Consider the following 19,519-nt stretch of genomic DNA (forward strand, 5'->3'; position numbering starts at 1 on the left):
AGACGACATGAACTGATGCCATCTAATATAAAACAAAGTCTCAATTGTGGGTGCGTGACTGATGAATGCCGTTATTTACCCGTACCATTCGATAAATTCGCCACAACGCACATTAACAATCTACGGCCACAACAACTGACTGTGTCAAGATTTCGCCGTAAGAAACTCTTCCACCTCTCAAAAACCATTAGTCCAGCATACAAATTATCATTTCGATCAATTACGAGGTTTTTATAATATTATTATTACTTTTTTTTCGACCCTCTCAATCTTCCAGACAGTCGTCTGATAACCGGCTTGCAGTATTCTTAAAATATCTCACCTTTCGGCTAGCGGTTTGTCAGTCATATACTGTACCCACCTGTAATTCTTCTACCCGCGGTGAACCTACGTGTAATGAGAATCACTTGCAAACAAGCCACATTATAATGTACTCATTTCAATTGAATTTATCCCTCATAATATCTAGCCTTCTGAGATCACATAATTCCTGAAACCAAACGATTTCCAAACCCTGGACTTTGCATATGCCTCCCATGGCATTCTAACACATTGTTTCCTCGGGGCATTTCCTCATCCCGGCATTATAACACATTATTCCCTCGGGGCATTACGTCTTCCCGACATCAACACACCCTAAGTTCGATTCTCCGTCGGGGCATTTCCATCCCGGAATCCAACTGAACTAATTTATTTTAACATTGTCCCCTTTTTGTTCGTCCCTTATCATCATGGGTATTGGATGTATATATGATCTCAGATGTATTTCTTATACAATGTTTTATGGCCTATCTTGAGCTAATTTTATTGTTTATTTCATTTTAATATCGTGGCTAATTTCATGGATTCATCATAGTACTGAAATTGCGTAACTATTGAAACAAACTTCTAGCAAATATCAAATTTTAAATGATAAGAAAATCACGCTGACATTGACTTAATTTTAGACTTTAAATCTCTATCTGATACCCACAAAAAACACATTTTCCAACACTGAAGTATATTTTAGATTATACTTTGACAAGGAATCTTGACACACGAATTCTTTAATGACACCCCGGCATAAAGCTTATTTTTACCCAATACCTTCTTTAGTCAGATGTAACATAATCGTCTGAAATTTTGGGATTTGAATATAAAATGTGCGTAGACTTCTGATAACTTCTCTGTGCCACACGGCACTTAGTATTTAAACCGAAGCAAAGAAGAACAACAGACTATCGGCGTGAAAAGTTGGCCCTCATTTACAGAGAACCTAACGATGCAAAATACACTTCAAAGAATACAAATCATATCATCCAACTGGATTTCTGATGAATAATGGCCTGTTCTCAGACATGCAATTCACCGAACGCCCAATTAAGTTTTAACACACCATGTTGATACACACTATACAAACTTCACATATTTCTTCTCGGAGATTCTTAATGAACAATATTAACGAACAAATGTTTGGGCTGTACCTTTATTAAGGCCACAGTCGCTTCCCTCCCACTCCTAGCCCTTGTCTCACCCATCGTCGCCATACGACCTATCTGTGCCAGTGGGACGTTAAGCAAGTTGTAAAAAAGTATTCATTGCTTTGTCAAAGGTCGTATTACAATGCATGTTTTAAATCCTTATCTAGGGAAATTCGTCACCTATAGAGTCAATGATGAGAGCATGCTGAATAACGGCTCAGAGGAAAAGATTACATTTCGGCAGTGTTTGAGCCGGTCATATCTTGGCCAGAAAATCTGTTTGTGTTGTTAAAACAAGAAAGCTACCTTCACTCGTACCCGATCCATATATATAGGGTCATAGAGTGTCATGTCCCTCCTTACACACACTCAGAGTGTCATGTCCCTCCTGACACACACTCAAAAATGTGCGCGTGCGCACACACACGCACACACCGCTGAAATAAACCCGTCCGACTTATTCGATAACGATCTAAAGCGAAGCATACTAGTACATAGAATGAGAATAAAGCCAGCGTCAAAATTCCAATACCGCCATAAAAGAAAACATTTACTCTAACAGAAAATGTGACATTTGTGTTGTTCGTTAATTCAGGACGAGACAGAGGCAACATGCTCCATTTCTTTAGTCGGACACCAGACGTGATGAATTTCTTATATGCAACTTAAAGATATAATATATTTGAATATACATATACATTTATTGGCCAAAAGTCACAGGAGGGGATGTCCCATTAGAAAATTTGCCGTGTATGACCCCTGTGCGTTGCTGAGCAGTCTGTCACAGGCACCAGTGTTGTGTCCGACTCGTTGGCTGAACGGTCAGCGTACTGGCCTTCGGTTCAGAGGGTCCCGGGTTCGATTCCCGGCCGGGTCAGGAATTTTAACCGTAATTGGTTAATACTTACGGCACGAGGGCTGGGTGTATGTGTTGTCTTCATCATCATTTCATCCTCATTACGACGCGCAGGTCGCCTACGGGAGTCAAATAGAAAGACCTGCACCTGGCGAGCCGAACCCTTCCTGGGATATCCCGGCACTAAAAGCCATACGACATTTCATTACGAGTGTTGTGAAGATGTCAAAATATCGCGAGTTAACCGACTTTGAACGTGAAATGATCATCGGCACACGGCGTATGGGTCGTTGCTAGTAGCTTTACGTCACACGGTCACAGATAGGTTTTATGGCGACGATGGAAGAGGAAAGGGCTAGGAATTGGAACGAAGCGGCTGTGGCCTTAATGAAGGTACAGCCCCAGCATTTGTCTGGTGTAAAAATGGGAAACCACGGAAAACTATCCTCAGGGCTTCTGAACGCTTTATCTCCCGTATGCAAGCACACAGCTGAGCCCTCCTAACCGCACAGCACGAATGGGTAGTAGCATTGCGGAGATTACATGCGAATTCGGGTTTCGGAAGTCAACAGTGTCAAGGGTGGATTTTCAAAATCGTAGAGATAATGTTACGACCCGCGTGAACCCCCGCACGGTAAGACCACAGTTTTTTAACGAACGGACATCAGGTCGCCTCCACAGAACCATACTGAGCGCTCGACTGGTGAGTCAGATCACCGCCCAGTTGAATGTTGGGAGTCATGAACCCATTTCTACCAGGATTGTAAGGAGGCAACTTCCTCGTAGGCTTCACAAGCCGCAGATGCTGACACCTCGACACAGAGCTCAACGACGTGCGTGGGTCCGCGAACATTGGTAGTGTGCCATGGAACAGTGGCGGCGTGTGGTATGGTCCGATGAATCCCGGTTAGAGCTGTATGGAGCCGCAGCTCTGAGCTTGCATCCGGGAGATAGTGGGTTCGAATTACACTGCCGGCAGCCCTGAAATGGTTTTCCGAGGTTTCCCATTTTCACACCAGGCAAATGCTGGGGCTGTACCTGAATTAAGGCCAAAGCCGCTTTCTTCCCATTCCTAGGCCTTTCCCAGCCCATCGTCGCCATAAGACATATCTGTGTCGGTGCGACGTAAAGCAAATAGCAAAAAAGGAAACGGTTTTCCGTGGTTTCCCATTTTCAAAACCAGGCAAACGCAGGGGCTGTACCTTAATTAAGGCCACGGCCGCTTCCTTCCCGCTCCTAGGCCTTCCCAATCCCATAGTTGCCATAAGACCTATCTGTGTCGGTGCGACGTAAAGCAAATAGCAAAACAAAACAAAATGTTGTATCGAGCTGATGGGAGCATGAGAGTGCGGCGTATGCCACATGAAGCTATGTATCCTGCGTGTCAACAAGGTGGTGTCCAGGTGGAAGGTGGTTCAGTTCTGGTCAGGGCGGCGTCCTCATGGTCGCAATTTGGCCCCATTTTCCGGCTGCAAAGAACGCAGACAGGTACACGTTATATAGCCATTGTTTCTGACCATCTGCATCTTCCTCTGCCCCTAGAGTACCCTGATGCAGATGCCATGCCACAACAGAACAATGCGCCATGCCATCGCTCCGTGGTGGCACGCAGGGGGTTGGAAGGGCATTCCAGTGAAGTTACGACCATGGATTGGCCCTCCAGATTCCCCGATCTTAATCCAGTCGCGCATTTATGGGATTCTGTCGATACTGGTGTACGTTCCATGAACCCCACATCAACTACACATGACCAATTTGTGGGTGGCAGTTCGAGATGCGTGGGTCCCTCCAGAAAGATTCCAGCACATTGTGGAGTCTATGCCTCACCGTACAGCTGCCGCTTTGAGAGCTCGCGGAGGAGCAACTCGTTATGAACATCACATTTAGTGCCTTCCCATGACTTTTGGCCATTCAGTGTATACAGTGACTTTTGAAATTGTCTTATCCCTTAGAAAAGAATATGTAATTAAAAGTGTAATACAATATTCTCTGCAGTAAGCATATTAATTTTTATGACAATTGTAATATAGAAAATTACTGGATTATATAGACACTTCCAAGAAACTGCACTTATACTCATAAAACGAACGTTTAACATTTAACATTCATAATAATGTTGCATCATCCATGGTAATTTAATTCTGTTTAAATTTTATTTCTTATAATTTTCTGTGGTTGATATGTTTTATTCCATTTTGTTCACCAACCACCCACCTGCCCATGAATTTTCCTCGAACGGTTTCTTTGTCAAAATTCCTTGTTGCCGAATGTGAAAATTAATATTATTCAGCATTGGCTTGTATTCTTGGAAATACCACTGTCACCAAATAAATGTTCCCAAAACTTGTTTGATTTCACGGCTAGTAAGTTACTATATATGACTCAGATATATTTATTTATTTATTTATTTATTTATTTATTTATTTATTTATTTATTTATTTATTTATTTATTTATTTATTTATTTATTTATTTATTTATTTATTTTCATGCCTTCATTTGTCGCGAAGTTCAGGCTTACGGCCCTCTCTTACACTTAACCACATATTAGCTATAATAGACTTCATAAAACGGAATAATGAAATAATAATTATAACAAAATATAAATCCTAACCTCATTCATTCTTCCATTCATACTGCCATTCATACGAGCTGATTATACATTTAATAGGTAATCCCGGCAAGATCGCTTGAAAGAAGCTAAAGAAGTGCAATTCCTAACACTGACTGGGAGGGAATTCCATAGCCTTGCACCAGACACATGAAAAGGAGCGGTTAAATGAAGATGAGTGATGTACAGGAATTGCGAGTCGTGTGTTATGTTCATGAGAGGAGGAAAGTAAATTAAACTTTGAGGATAAATACTGTGGTTTCGATTCATTCAACAGACAAAATACGAGTGTTGCAATGTGAAGATGTCGTAGTTTATCGATTTTTAACCAGGAGAGAATTTCATAATATGGGGAGATATGAGTTGAAAATGTAATTGAAAATATAAACTTAATGCGTGTATTCGTTGCCTCTGTAATTTTAATTGTTGTTCCATGGTGGCATCTATCATTACAATATCACAATAATTAAGTATGGGAAACATGAGGGTCTGGATAAGTTTTATTTTCATGCTTAGTGGGAGAAGTGATTGGCGAGTTTTGAGAGGTTGAAATGACGAGTGAATTTTCCTACAGATGCTTGGTATGGGCTCACTCCAATCTAGTGTCACTTATGGCAATCCCAAGATTTTTTACCGACTTCTGAAATGGTAAAGCTACACCGCAAAGCAAAAGTGAAGGCAATATCTTCTTATTAAGGATATTTAACTGCCTTTATTGCCCTATTATAATAGCTTGTGTCTTTTTAGGATTCATTAATAAACAGTTCTTATTAGATTAGGAGCTAATCAGCTAATCTACTTAGAGGTGGAAGGTAACTGATGAACTAAATTCAAAAGTAATAGAATCTTGGAGAGAGGATCACAATGTCGCAGGTTTAAACCATGTAACTTGTACCGTTCTCGAGGAAAGACGATTTTTGTGAACAGCAAGAATTGCAACGCAGCGATTGGCGGTAGCGTCTGATGAGGTAGCCGGGTTACTTGGGCAAGTGTTTAAATGGATTGCTGCCTGCTGTTTTATCTTCAATGTTGAGCGTCCGCTGTCAACAAAAGCATTAGCAATATCAGACGCAGAACACCTCGAAGAAGAGAAAGAACACCTCACGAGAACCCTCAGGAGAAATGGCTACTCGCTCAATATCATCCGACGAGTCTTTAGAAAATCAAAAGAAAACAAAGAAAAGGCCGCCATAGGAAGAAACAACGGGAAATAAGAACTAACCCGCCCGAAAACAGCGGTACTTCTATACATTAAAACACTACAGACATGATTGTCAAGATACTGGACAAATACGAAATAAAAACCATCTACAAACCACACCGGAAGCTAGCCCGTTATCTACCACCACTAAAAGACACAATAAAACTACAGGCTACATTGAATGTAGCTGCGGAACGTGCTATGTTGGTGAAACAAAACGTCTGATCTCCACCCGCTAAAAGTACATATCCGTCACACAAAGAATCAAAACACAGGTATTTCAGTGGTAGCAAAGCATTCCTACGAAACAAGGCACGGAATATCATTTGATAAGACCAAGATCGCGGCAGCTATACCTTGGAATCTGGAGAGGAAAATCCGCGAGGCTATCGAAGTCAAGGAACATCCGAACAATATGAATTTAGAAGAAGGATATAAAATCAGTCATTCTTGGATGCCTATCATACATAGATTAAGACATACTGTACCGGTTACGACCTGTACATAAGTATTTTTTTAGCATAAGTTACGTTTATCTACCACGCGTAATGTTCCGAGCGCGCCTGGTTTGTTTACCAGCAGCGAGGACCAGCTAGCGAGTGTATGACGACTGTGAGTTATGACGTAGCCACTGGGGCTAGCTAGACCGCCCGCTCGTCTCAACACGTGTTACCAGCCTTGACTGTTATTTTCTGGATTCCACGTCACTTGTTCTAGAGAGTTCGATGGAGAAAATTTTGAAATTTCTATAATAATGATGCTAGCGAATCGAGCGATATGTCATCTTGTTTGGGATCACCTAAACGTCCCAATGCTAGAGTTTGAAGCAAATCCATCGAGGGATTCGGGAGATATTCAATCATACCGTATTATGACGTAGACATCCCGGATTGAATAAAAGGAGGACCTACTGTAGCCTATTCACACAGTCTCAGCTGAGTAGTCAGCGGGGATACTCTTGCTGCTACTATCATCGTGGAACTCTGTCATTATACAGGTGTGGGAAGACGATTCTTCCAAGTACTATAAGTTGACTCATAAGACTTCGAGTGTTGTAGAAAATTTTCTAAGTCTTCGTAAATGAACTTAGAATATTTACAAGTGTTAATTAAATGGACTTGTGTTATTTACGTGCCTTCGAGACTGAAACTTTTCTAAGTGTTTGGACTTGTATTATTTACGTGACTTCGAAGCTGGAATTTTTCTAAGTGTTCGTGAAATGGACTTGTATTATTTACGTGGAATATTTGCGACTGTTGAGGATCTCATCCTTCTAATAGACAGTGATTGATTAACATTATTAGTGATGAACTTTAACTTTCTAACGGCTCTAAACAAAGTTAGGATTTCACTTGCATTTACTCAAAGACTTGTACATTTGCCAGTGTTGGTTTAAAAGACTTATAAATTTCGTCAGTGAATTTTTTTATGTGGAAGGACTTGTGTTTCCGTCAGTGGTCACTCAAAGACTTTATGAATATCACCAGTGATTAACTTTAAATATATTCAAACTTCCAAGTGAATGGACTTGTGTTTTTATTCGAGTTTAGGCAAAGACTTGCACCCTCGCCAGTAATGAAATTTGAGTTTAACTATAATTTCACAAGAAGGGACTTGTGTTTTTCGTTGCCAAAAGTTATTCAGGGAAGGGGATTTTCCTAGTGATGAACTCTAAAATTATTAATACCACTCATATCATTTTAGGAGTGTTGGAAGTCTTGATGTACAATTATCAAGAACTCTGCTTATAAGTTGATCATCCAAGGTTTTCATGGACTCAGTGCTACTAGTGACCTTGGGAACATCCATCCTCTCAGTCTCATTGCCTCATCGCCTGGATCACCGGGGTTCGACCCGGGCCTCAGAGTTGAGACATCTCTACTTGCCGTCAATCCAGACCGTCCAGCTGCCTCTGTCTGGAGTATCTGGAGTCCTTGGAATCCCTGGAGTCTTCTGGAACGTGCTTCAACCAGCTTGGCTTGGTGAGCTGGAGAACCCGAGCCATACTATTGGAATACGAGGAAGACAATCCATTTCTACTTAGAGGTGATGTGCCAATTCATGATTTATTTGAATGAACTCTTGTGCAATCAGAGTCAAAGTTTTTCTGTAGATAGGACCTACCTCCTGTACCGAGCCCTAGCTACAATTAACCCAGTTTTTCGCCCTGAGAACTATAGTCATGCTACTTTCACATTTAATCTGAGAGTCGGGCTCCTTTTACCCGTACAATACAGACCACAACACAAACACGCATGTCGAACCTCCTATTACATAACTGCTCGGCCAATCCCCACTACCTGGCTGTGACACACACTTTCCACAATCCTCAAGAGACAGCCAGAGGCTTACGCTAGCCAGAAAGGCTATGATATATAGACCGAAGTCAGGAACCACTCAAGTAGTGTGATCGCTGCCTGAGAGACTGATTACGTCGGAATGAGTTGGGGTATTTCAATCGCCTTGACAAAGAATACTGCAATGTATTCGAAACGTCTGCAAACTGTACGTAATGTACAGAAAACAACAACACGGTTCAACCTGGAAAATAAGCTAAATAATCCTACACATCGTGGAAGATTAGCAACATGCATATCTTATTTCCGGAGGAACGAGTAGAACTAGTGCATTGACCGAGTATTGTGACAGTACAGGGCGTACTTCACTCTTTCAACTTAACAAACTTAATGAACATCTGGTATTTATACAACAATATGACTGTATGCGTAACTTGGCCTATTCGAATGACGACTCCTGTCCATTATTTGTAGCCTGAAGATGAAAATGTGAAACCATGGAATACTGTCTTCAAGACGGCCAGCAGTGGAAAACGAACCACTCACCGTACGATTGCAGCAAACTCGCCGTGATAGCGTACCGTTGAATACTGTTCAATTCTACTGAGGTTGACGAGCCCGATAATAATTAATACCGTAATGATAACAGAAGTATCTAGATGCTTAACGGAATGGCTAGCGTACTAGTATTCCGTCCTTGAAGCCTCGGGTTCCTTTCTCATCCGGGCTAGGGATTATTAACACATTAACAAGTTTATTGCTATGGCTCGGCATTGAGTGTTTCTGTCTTCTTCAACACTTCTACGTATCATATAACAGTAGACGACACTCACCGCCACCACATTAACCCGCAACGTTTCTCAAGAAGTAAATCTGGACACAAGGGGAAAGCATTTGTATAGTTTTCAGAGAGAAACACACCAGACCAGATTGGTTACGGGAAATGGTGCACATTGTTAGAACAGGTGTTCGAAATGTCCACCATTGGCGGCAATACATACTCGCCACCTTAGGAGAAACTTATTTTGAACCCACCTCAATACGTCGTGCTTTTGACTGATGGCATGAACAGCTTCCAAGATACGTTTCTGCAGCCCTTGCAGGGTTTCCATTTCTCTGAGATACACCTTAGATATCATATACTCCAAAAGAAGTAATCTAAGGGGCTTTTTTTTTAACGCCCAGTGCATCGCCGCGGATAGGGCGGCCTATTGCGTTGGTAATGAGCTGGGTACTCCATAATGTTGGAAACACATGTAGCGTTTGTATGGTGTTGAGCATCCTCCAATAGTGGCGGTAATTAGCCTTCCATAAACTGTAGATAAGATACGTCAATCTGCTTGCGATGTAATATCACAGGTCGTATGACAATGACTCCCAACATTCCTGTCCATACATTACTGGGAAACCGAAGCTGGTAGAGGGAAAGTCTCATAGTACGGGGGTTATTCTCTAATCACACATGCGTGTTGAGAAAATTGAAGATGCCATTCCTCGTAAATGAGGCTTCGTCTGTGAAAAATGTATGATTGACGATTTGTTGGGGTTGACGAAGGACCCATTCAGAGTGTATAATCTCTCTCCGATAGGTGCTGAATATGCTGCAGATTGTGCGAATATTTCAGGTGTTCCCGTAATGTTCGTAGGACAGTCCGAAGTGATACCCATACCACTTCCATGACTTGGCGAGTATTCCTGCCGGGGTCCTCTGCAGTAAGTTCTAATACGTGCTACTATACACGATGGTTATGTCGAAGCCCACCAGCATCATGCCAGGGCATGACATATCCAATGTCAGCTATTCTCTGTATAGGTTCTAAAAGATAACTTATCATTGGAAGAGACGAGAATAAAATCATGCTTTTGACCTAGAAAAGTCAGATTATGGACTAGCATAGACAGCATCTCGCTGAAAGGGACGAAATGAAGTGCTCATAAAACGTGTGATTCTCCACAAGACTAGTTTATTTCCCATTTCTATAGTCCTTAGAACTATACCAGGTGTGAGATGTGGGGACATCTGAGCCTGAGAGATCCTCGGGGAACGAGGACGTAGTCCACAGTCAGTCATCTGTCCATTCTGTCCCACTTAAACTTCCTATACCCTTCTGGTAAGATTAGCGGGAGGTCCGGTATATACATGCAGCACCTCTAAATGGGGGAGTGCCTGAATAAGTTTGCCCGAACTCGGGTCCAGGATACAAATTTACTGTTACGAATATGTTTCAAATATTGAGCTACGGAAGCTTTGGAATGAAGGGACGAGGTGCTCAATTAAGCCGTCTGTACCGAGCTGTTAGCAGAGAGATTGCGTGGATTGAAATGAGTAGACGAATGTGCTTGAATGAAGTTTTTTCAAGAAAGAAAATTAATGATTATGAATATAAAGTTTGATTTCAAGAGGACGGATAAGAGCAAATAGTCTTTTAGAAGAAGGGGAATTACTGATTGGAATAATTTACCAAGGGAGATATTCGATAAATTTCCAACCTCTTTGAAATCGTTTAAGAAAAATATAGGTAAACAACTGGGAGACAATTTGTGGAAACTGTTTGATTGATAATAATTTAGCATAGATCATATGATGAAGGTAAGGCTGGTATTCAAGAGCACCAACTCGGGCAAATATTATTTCATAGGAAGAGAAATTAGGGACTGGAATAATTTAACAAGGGAGATGTTAAATAAACATCCGTCTTCTTTGAAATGTTTTAAGTAAAGACAAGGTAACCACTGATAGGGAATCTGCCAATTGGTCGACAGTACTAAATGCAGATCAATGGCGATTGATTTATCGCACGCAGATATGGAGCCCTCCTTTGTGGAAATCGTTCAAAGCACATTTCCGAAGCTGCAAAATCATTCTGTCCCACTACGCTGTTTCTTATTTTGCTATTGGCTTTACGTCGCATCGACACAGACAGGTCTTATGGCGACGATGGGACAAGAAAGAGCTAGGACTGGGAAGAAAGCGCCGTGGCTTTAATTAAGGTACAGTCCCAGCATTTGCCTGGTGTGAAAATGAGAAACCACGAAAATCCATCTTTAGGGCTGCCGACAGTGGGGTTCGAAACCCACTACGCTGTTAACTAAAATCGTGTCCAAATATTCCCTCGATATATACTGTGACATGACTAAGCGGTATGTGTGCACTGGCTAAACACTAGTCTTGTTCGGGTTGTAAACATCACGTAACAGGTCGCTTCTCCCTTCCCAAGGAGACTGCCGAACTCGTGCACAGTTCACTTCATCGTAGCTGCGTTGTCACATAACGTTTTGCTACCTCGCAATTCATAACTTTAAATTTTGTACTGCTAAACTCATCGATATACAGAACAAGTAACCAATATTTATCTGTTCTGATACTTATTCCTGTGTATTTTTACAACCCATCGTCTTGCGTATTGAGCGATTAACCCTTTACATGACTGATTACATTGTGATATTACAGCGTAACGGTGCAAGCTGCAGATCTGAAACTTGCGACATTGTGATCCTCTCCCGAAGGTCTATTGATGTGTTAATTTGCTTCATCAGTTACCATCCACCTGTATAGTACGTCGCATATTCACTCTTGTAACTATGGCCGTTATTTTATTTCTAAACACGATATAGCATCCGTATCAAGTCCAGATCCTTGGATGAAAGTCTGGTGTAATGGCCTTTGGTTGACAGGGCCCTAGTTCCTTTTTCCAGTCGGACCGAGTATGTTCGCCGCGTTTGTTTAATTCCTCTAGCTATGCGCGGTGGGGTTGGGGGCTGGATGCTTGTGATCGTCTTAATACACATCTTCAATTACACACAAACAATATGTCACGCTACCGACAAATACAGAAACACGCAATCTATATATAAAATAACTTGTCCTGACTGACTGACTGACTGACTGACTGACTGACTGACTGACTGACTGACTGACTGACTGACTGACAGATTCATCGTCGCCGAGCCCAAACTACTGGACATAATGAAATGAAATTTTGGGGATACATTCATATTAAGATATAGGTGCTCGCAAAGAGAGGATTTTTGGATATTCCATCGCTAAGGGGGTGAAAAGGGGGGTGAAATTTTAAAATGATTGTATCTATATCTCAAAACTTTGAAAGTTTATAGATGTAAAAATTGGCACTTAGAATCTTCATTAAAAATAAAGAAACACGTATTTTTTTGTCTTCGGAAAATCCCATTCGAAGGGGTGTAAACGGCGAAAAACGGATTGAATGCCTTTCAAGAGGATACTTATATCTCAGGAACTTAAGGTATTACAGACCTGAAAATTGGTGTTTGGGATCCCCTTTAAAAATAAAGAAACACGTATTTTTCGTTTTTGGAAAATCCAAATATGGGGGGGGGGGTGAAAAGGGGGTGAATTTTTAAAATGAGTGTATCTATATCTCAAAAACTTTTAAGGATTATAGATGTAAAAATTGATATTTAAAATCTCCCTCAGAAATAACTTTTTTGTTTTCGGAAAATCCTTGTACTGTAATAAGGGTGGAAAAGGGTGAAAAATGGGTTGAATGCCTTTAATGAGGCTACTTTTATTTCAGAACCTGAAGATATTACAGACCTGAAAATTGGTATTTGGAATCTACTTTAAAAATAAAGAAACAGGTATTTTTTCGTTTTTGGAAAATCCAAATATGGGGGGTGAATTTTTAAAATGGGTGTATCTATATCTTAAAACTTGAAAAGGTTACAGATGTAAAAATTTTCATTGTCATTCATTATCCATTGCCCCAGAGGAGTGCGACAGGCTTCGGCAGCCGGCACAATTCCTATTGCCGCCGCCAGATCCGGGCTTTATTCATTCCATTCCTGACCCAGTCGAATGACTGGAAACAGGCTGTAGATTTCCGATGTACTTATTCTGATCATAAACCGATCATTTTTTATCTTTCCTGGGTTCGTTTTCAAGAGCCATCTTTTTCTTCGGAGAACGTTCTTAGATTACAGTACATTTTCCTGGCATATAAATAAAAATTTAAACACCTTTGAAATAAACGATAGGAATGAGATTGACCGTCCAAGTATTCACCTCTATAATAAGGTCAACAATGCTCGGAATATGTCTTTCGTATCACCAGAAATCCCGCACACTTGGCTACACGCGACAATGGTGCTGGTCACATTGTTAACAATGACAGTGGCAGCAGGATGTAATTTACCGCCAAGTAGCGGTCTTGCATCTTGCTACGGGATCCAGTACATCTATAATAATAATAATAATAATAATAATAATAATAATAATAATAATAATAATAATAATAATAATAATAATAATAATAATAATTTTCTGGACCGTCGTCAATTGTGCAGACCGCGCTGGAAACGGGTCCTGGACCGGTAATGACTAAAAATTCAGTCCAGCCGGGGGTTCAGTACAGCCAAGGCACTCAAGAGGACGCCACGCCGGATCTCCTCAAGGATTTGATCCATATTAAAAATTCTTATAGGAAAAGATGGCAGAGATTTAGGGACCCAACTGACCGGGTGGAATACCTGGACCTAGCCCGGGAAGTATGAAATCGATTGCTGGAATGAAAGATTGAAAAATGGGAGGAAACTTGCCGTAATCTATTAGAAAACGAGTCAGATCGCGAATTTTGGCGGATTCTCTCAGATAACCAGTCAGATCGCGAATTTCGGCGGATTATATATAAAACAATAAGCATTCAATTATACATTTCAGAATAATACCGTAGCGAAGCACGGGTATCTTGCTAGTAGTGAATAAATCCCTTCTCATTTCGTAGATACCAACATGGTGGCAGAGTGAGAGTGGTGTGACGATCGGGCTCCTGAACATCGTGTAATATCGTGTGTAATATGAAGATCCATCAGTGTAAATGTGAAATACTGCAAGTGTTAACGTGCGAAAGTAACTAGAACTGCTTAAACATTACAGTTTTATTTATTATAAATAGTTTCTTTGTGGAGCCAACGAAACACAGGAACATGGCAACCTGCGCTGTGTGTGATAAGGAGCTGGGCAAGAAGAAGAAAGTACAATGTGGATTATGTGGAAAAATAGAACGAGTGCTGTGGGGCAAGTGCGAATCAAAACAGCGCTATTCAATTGTGGACGTGGTAAAGTTGTTACTAGAGCTTCAAAGTGAAAGACAGGAACTCAAATCTGAGCAAATGTAGAGAATGTTGAGACAGGGAAGTCTATTGATCTCTGCCATGGAAAGACAGACATCAACATTAAGTCTATTGATGAACAAGAAGACCTTATAAGAAACATTAGTGAACAGATGGAAGCAATCGGGTCGAGAACTCTAATCTCAGAGCTCAGTTGAAAATTCTCGGCACTCGATTAACAGAGTCTGAGCAATACTCTCGCAGGAACGCACTTCAAATATTTGGTGTTCCAGAGAAAGCCAACGAAGGCGTGCTGTAAACTTTAAAGGGCATAGGGAGAGCTCTGGACCTTCATGTACTGTAGAAGAAGAATTTATAGATACCTCTCACCGGTTACCTAGACTACCCGGCGAGTCTCACAGTGAGACTGACGTTCCGACCTGGAGAACTTGATGCAGAGAAGGTGAGTTAAACACAAATTCTCTATACGGAACTTAGGACCTCCGAACGACAGCAACATTCATGTGAACGAAAGCCTGGCACTGGGGAAAAGGAAGCTGTTAGCACTCGCTCGTAGATTCAAGACGGAGCACAACTACAGGTATCTATGGGTAAGAAATGGAATCATACGACTAAGAACGTGTGAAGGTTCAAACATCTGTGTAATTGAAACTGAAGACTTGAATAAGTTGAATTAGAAATACCAACTTTTACTTCTGCTATATTTCATGTACTTTGTATTGTCTGTAGTATTAGGAAAGGGAGTGTACTCCGATTCAGGTATGTTCAGAGAGCAGCGGACCTAATCTTCTCTACTTTCACTTTAAAAGGTCTTCTATTCATAGTTACCAGCATTCCTCCCTGAATTACTTGTAGAGTTCTTCGTCATTAAACGTGCGTTACCTGAACTGGTCTAAGAACCAAGCTCGATTTATTTTATACAAGCTTATTATCTGAGAACGTCAATCTGTTGGCTTTGACGGAGAGCTGGCTAGCAACTATGAGCCCTTTGATCAGAGATATAGGGCCTAACGTATTTCGATACGATCGTAATCAAATGTCAACAGGTAAAGAACTTGGCGAAGGTGTTGTACTGGCTGTCAGCAACAACCATAAGGCCTCACAGGTTGACATAGATGATTCAGTGAGCATGCATGTGTTAAACGTCTCAGGGAAATTCTTGATAGTATCTTTATTTCTGTGGTATACTTTCCAGCTAGTACTAAACTGGCAGTATATAGTGAATTTTTCGAAGGTATTGAAGCCAGTCCTATTGTAAATGGTAAACAGTAGGCTAATATTAGGGGACTTTACCACAAATTCCTGCAGAAAACGATATAACGTGTACATCCGTACATTTAAATAATTTCTTAACAATTCATGGGATTAAGAAATGTTAACGGCGTTGTTAACAACAATGGCAGAATGCTTGACCTAGTATTGTCAAGTATTACTCTCACTACTGTCGACGAAAACTTCCATCTTCTCGTACCAGAAGACAATTATCATGCGACATTAAATATTACTTTCTGTTACCAAACAAAGGGAGAAAAAATTATGCGAGAAATAACATTGTAGTCAATTATAACAAGACAGAATTTGATTTATTATACAGAGGAATTTCGCACATAAATTGGAGCTTTCTGGAAAATTACACTGATGTTAACCAGGCATTACAAGAATTTTGTTCATAATTTTATCCTGTTACAAATTCCTGCGTTCCGGCAACCGTCAGGAAAAGGAAACCATACCCCTGTTGGTTTACGTAAGAGATAATAAGAAATATTAGGTGGAAATCATACCATCACAAGAAGATGCCCGAAGGGCAGAGAAATCAGGCTTTCCATTTATTGAAATTCGAAGAATTGAGAAGGAGTGTTAAGAAAGATATAAGCAACGCGTATAAAGCCATTATCGTGCAGGTAGAGCATGAAATAGGCATAGATACGAAGAACTTTTGGGCATTCGTTAAAAGTAAACAATGAAAAAAAGTGTGATGAAATAAAATTGAAAAGAACTATTAAGCATTAAATCTGTTGCTGACAGTTTTACAGGATAATTCTCATATGTATACTCAGAGGAACGGTCCCGGTATGATTTAACGATATATGAGAATACGGAAATGGATCCATTAATGAAGGTACTCAATGTTAATGAAATTAGTAGTACCGAAATGCAAAACGCAATACGCAACAACATAATATTTACATGTTATCACCTGTTCCTGTGTGACCTATATTATTTATATTGGGTGAATCCAATTAAAATTGTTGAATATTATAAATAATATTAAGGAATACACGTAAAAGGTAAGTACCTGAACTTGTAATTTAAGTGATTATAAAAACTAACCCGTCGTGCTGCAGGCCTGAAAATCCTAGGACTACCACGTGACCGCTGCTCAGTCCGAAGGTCTGCAGATTATGAAGTATCTCCTGGTCAGAGTGACGAATCTCCTCGACAGCAAGTTTGGCTTTCTTGACTCATACTACCAGACAGATCCTTTATAGTTCTCTTGTAAGCTGAGTAGACCTCGAAGTAGCCTTCGGATCTGCATAAACCGAGCCGACCTGGCTGGCATCAACTCGGAGCCTCCACGTAAGGGGCAGGCTCGATCCATTTAGATGTTGGAACAAGTCATTGACAATGAGCCATATTATTCTCAAAATATTTGGTAAATGAATCATGTGATCTGCTATCTTCCATAAATTAATCGCAGTGGAAAATGTTATGCTGGGCCCGTGGTGTAGGGGTAGCGTGCCTGCCTCTTAGTCGGAGGCCCCGGGTTCGATTCCCGGCCAGATCAGGGATTTTTTCCTGCATCTGAGGGCTGGTTCGAGGTCCACTCAGCCTACGTGATTACAACTGAGGAACTATCTGACGGCGAGATAGTGGCCCCTGTCTAGAAAGCCAAAAATAACGGCCGAGAGGATCCGTCGTGCTAACCACACGACACCTCGTAAACAGTAGGCGTTCGGGCTGATCAGCGGTCGCTTCGTAGGCCATGGCCCTTCGGAGCTGTTGCGCCATGGAGGATGTTATGCAAAGCTTACGTGATCTCAGTTTATATTTCAATGGGAAGATGTGATTTCAAACGAGCACATACAAGGAATCCTTTTATCTTCCGAACAATTAGCTTGACAGCTCATAATTGTAGTTTTAGAAATCGAAGCGAAATTTATTAGTTCTGCGGCAATTTTTATCGGGAGCTGGTATTTACTTTTCATGATAAATCTCACAGGAAATTATAATTGCTCGCTAGACTCGGACTTAAGTGAGAACCATTCTTCCCAAGTGCTGACAAATATAGCAGCGCTTAAAAATGACAGTCATTTATCAGAAATGCAATTTTCATCAACACCTACCAAGCTGCTCTGTTGTACATGCCGTGGGGGTGTAAGCTGCATTCAACCGTCGAATACATTGAAAATGATTTTCCGTAGTTTCCCGTTTTCACAATACGTAAATGCCGGGCTGTACCATATCCTCTTTCCTATACGAGCATCGCTAAAAATCTACCTGAGTTAGTGAGACATAACACAGATAGCGTGAACGCAGTTTTCATCAATTTATGGCTTATTACTTTCTTCTCTTTCTTTGTAATTTGATTTCAGTTCTGAAGTGAAAATGTCTACTTAATCACTCCTAATGGAATCATTGAACATTGAATTTGCTCCGATAGTTCTAACTAACAACATATCTCCAAAAAATAAAAAAAAACATGCATTAGGGGATCTCAAATTCCACCAAATGGACTCAAGCTGAATATCTCTATTCTACTTTCACTTCCATCGAAAATCTCTGAGCAAGGAAGCCCTAAATTCGTGTACGTTTTACTGAATTACAAAATCTAGGTCACTTTAACCAGCCATAAGCAGTACCAAAGCAATGTCCACCAAGCAGGGCTTTCTTATGGGCAGTAAAAATATTAAAAAGTAGCAACATAACAGTTATAATAACACGAAACATTACGGGATTACAGAAATCACGTACACAGCTGATGTCAAGCGTCTTACACTCACTACCAACACCGTACTTAAGGATTAAGCACTGTAGATATTAATACGGAAACTGTCCACCAACTACATAATGATGTCATTTTATTGTGCCGTCTTTATGTCGTCATCTATACAGCGTGTTAGGTGTATACCTGCAGATATTTCTTCTAGCAATAGAGAACGATGTGACGAACTTATCAAACTTTTAGTAATTCTCGGAAGTTATTTTCGAGAGCAAAGAGATACGATGTTTTTAGAATAGGTAGTATGCCTTGTTCTTGTGAATGAATAGCTTCCCTTTGAGAACAGGCGAGTCACGCGCCATTCGTGCCAAACTGTTTTGTTTATGTTTACGTGCAACAGCTGAACGCTACCTATGCAATGCACGAGATGTTACGTAACATACTTCTCAAACTGGTTTTATGTTTAAGAGCAACTGAGCTACGATAACAGCTGAAGGTGGCTACTACAGTAGCGTATGCCTTGTTACGTTACATTCTCGCCAGACTGGTTTCGTAGTTGTCAGTATTCAGTTGCCGTCTTAGGGGCTTCAGACAACCCTGGTCATCGGCTTCGGACCCTGGAGATGTACCGAATTCTCAGCGTTAATACTGGTTCATTTGCTGTTATGTCCTTTAAGTGATTGGGATATGTGTGGTCATGAGCCCCGTGGTCTAGTGAGTATGGAAATGACCTGAAAACCTGAATCGGTGCGGGACCTGTACGAGCGTGTGATATAATTATTGGTTGGGATAGGCGCGCCGGGTCATGAAATACAGTAGATCCCCGTTGTGCATTGCGTAAAGGTAGAAGAAAGATGGCAGGTCCTTACGCCAACGAAAGCAGTCATGGGATGCCCAAATGAGTAGCATCGGAATTGAATTATCGAAACACATCGAACGTTTAGTTTCAAAGGAATATTGGACATGTTATACAACTAAATAAATTAAACGTACCTACATTTCGTGCCTCCTTCCGGGCTGAGTTGCTCAGACGGTTGAGGTGCAGGC

The sequence above is a fragment of the Anabrus simplex genome, chromosome 2 (genome assembly GCF_040414725.1).
Source record: "Anabrus simplex isolate iqAnaSimp1 chromosome 2, ASM4041472v1, whole genome shotgun sequence".
Lineage (NCBI taxonomy): Eukaryota > Metazoa > Arthropoda > Insecta > Orthoptera > Tettigoniidae > Anabrus > Anabrus simplex.